The sequence below is a fragment of the Petaurus breviceps genome, unplaced genomic scaffold (genome assembly GCF_028583685.1).
Source record: "Petaurus breviceps papuanus isolate PSGF00001 unplaced genomic scaffold, PetGlider_PUasm1.0 313, whole genome shotgun sequence".
Classification (NCBI taxonomy): domain Eukaryota; kingdom Metazoa; phylum Chordata; class Mammalia; order Diprotodontia; family Petauridae; genus Petaurus; species Petaurus breviceps.
Genome location: NW_027186073.1, coordinates 1,406,178 through 1,408,480, shown reverse-complemented (window position 1 = coordinate 1,408,480; position 2,303 = coordinate 1,406,178). Strand labels below are relative to the sequence as shown.

General features: G+C 42.2%; 1 long non-coding RNA gene across 1 annotated transcript in view; it reads left to right on the top strand.

Annotated features, from left to right (window-relative positions):
- The window catches only part of LOC138167849 (uncharacterized), an 8,243-nt gene extending 6,241 nt beyond the window's left edge, over positions 1–2,002 (top strand). Inside the window, exons 2-3 of the long non-coding RNA XR_011169975.1 lie at positions 1,055–1,189; positions 1,808–2,002. This is a non-coding gene — a long non-coding RNA (uncharacterized lncRNA). The remainder of the gene's footprint in view (positions 1–1,054; positions 1,190–1,807) is intronic.
- The last annotated feature ends 301 nt before the right edge of the window (positions 2,003–2,303 follow it).

Sequence of the window (2,303 nt, the reverse complement as noted above, 5' to 3'; positions counted from 1 at the left end):
CTTGATCATCCACTCTAATAGGATGAACCTGCAAAAGTTTCTGCCTTCTGGAAGGAAAGTTACATGGGCCCCTGATCCTCATTTTGCACCCAGATGAAGCACTTTCTTCTGGAGCATTCTATGCAAAGGTTATTGTGTGTCAGTAGTTAACGGTCTGAGAATGGCATTGGAAATGAGATTAGAATAAAGGACAAGGCAAGGTAAGGAAGAGAGAAGACCCATTTTTTTTTGGAGGTGGGAGAGGGCAAAGGTATGACTGATATTATGGTAGACCAAGCTTGAGAGTGCCTCACAGTCTTTCTGAATATTTCATTTTTTCAAGCTAAGGTTGCTGCACACCACTAATGGGTCTGTATCCCAAAGAGATTTCCAAAAAAGCAAAAGGACCTACATGTACAAAAATGCTTATAAAAGTTCTTTACGTGGTGGCAAGGAACTGGAAATTGAAAGGATTCTCATCAATTAGGTAATGGCTAAACAAGTTGTAGTATGTGATTATGATGGAATACTATTGTACTATAAGAAATGATAAGAGAATGCTCTCAGAAAATCCTGGAAAGATTTTCATGGACTGATGCAAAGTGAAGTGAGCAGAAACAGGAGAACATTGGACACAGCAACAGCAACACTGTACAGTGATCTACTATGGGTAACTTGCTATTCTCAGCAATACAGTGATCTAAGACAATTCCAAAGAATTTTTGATGGAAATTCCTATCCACCTCTAGAGAAAGAGCTGATGGAGTTTGAATGCAGACAGAAGCATATCTATATATTCTATTATTCTTGATACTTTTTTTTGGGAGGAGGTCTTTGCTTTCTTTCATAACACAACTAATATGGAAATATGTTTTGCATGGCTATATATGTATAACCTATATCAGATTCTCAAAGAGGGAGGAGAGGAGGGAAGGGGGAAAAGAATTTGGAGCTCAAAATCTTTAAAAATGAATGTTGAAAGTTGTTTTGTAATTGGAAAAAAATTGAAAAAACAAGACCAGGTTGCTGCCTTTAGGTAGTGAGTTGATCCAGAGCTCTTTTGTCTCATGTCCAGTCCCTTCAGACACAGCAGTGGACAGCAGTTCCAGGAAGGAAGAGACCATAGTCAGAGACTCTAACAGGACCAGTGCCATGGCCAGGAACAGCACCACCACTGCTCCTGATAGCAACGGAGAGACCTCATCATACAGTATGTTTTTATGTGTCTACTCATTGAGAGTAGATTTACTTAGTCCCTCAGTTTCTCAGGGTTCAGCACTGGTTCCTTCTAAAATAAGGTATACTAAGCATCCCAGGGAACTCAGCTTGGAACTATGTCTATACTTCCTCCTTTCTCTGTCTCTCCTTATTCTGAAGCCAGTGAGCCCCAAGGCTCCCCACTTGTGTCTGATCTAACAAAAATGTGACACGGATGAGTGTTTAAGGGAGTGACTAAGGGATCCCTTCTTCCTCGATTCAGGGTTCCCTCAGGATGGAGAAGGGGAGCTCTGTAGAAGGCTGTCTAATCTCACCCTCCCCACTTTGAAGAAGAACATTTCACTAGGCAGAAGGAGGGAGGGAAGGGAAGGCTGATACAGCCTTTATCTCCACTCCCACCCCAAAATATTGACAAGGGTCATGTTATGAGGTTTGAATCTTAGCTGTTCCATCCTTCTTCCCTGTCTCCAGGCCTCTGTTCTCCTGTTACCCACTAGGTATCTCATTCTGGAGTGGGGGGAGCATCCTGGCCCCTTTGTGGGAGGGGATATCACAATAAAGGTGATAATGATGGTAAAGAAGAAGGTTTCTGCTGATGTTTTCTTTTCAGATGTTATGAAGATAGTAAAAAACTACATTGGACAAGTCATTCGTTATCTGGAGGATTTAGTGAAGCCTAATTGGAGGTACATGCAGGAGAGGCAACAGAGACCATAGGCAAGATGTCCCATTCTTGTCTCCTTTGTCTGCCCTCTTTTTACCCCTCCCACAACTCTCTGACCACCTATGGAGCTGGAGACAAAGTCTATGACATTTAATAAAACTCATCTGGTGATGGGAAGAAAAATGTCTCAGTCTGTTTGTAATATTTCTTAGATACCGTTATCTTCATTAGGAGCCACTCTAGAGCATAGTCACTGGGGTTGTGCCCACATAGGGAAGAAAGGAAGAAGTCAGAGAGAAAGAAGGACTGCGGATGGACATTGAGGCCTGGGCCTCTATTTACTCCTCTAGAGTCAGATCTCCAAATGCCTTGAGGAATTTTGCCAACAGAGCAGATCACAGTTCCATACAAGTTCTATGAGAAGCAAGGGCTTTCATCTGAG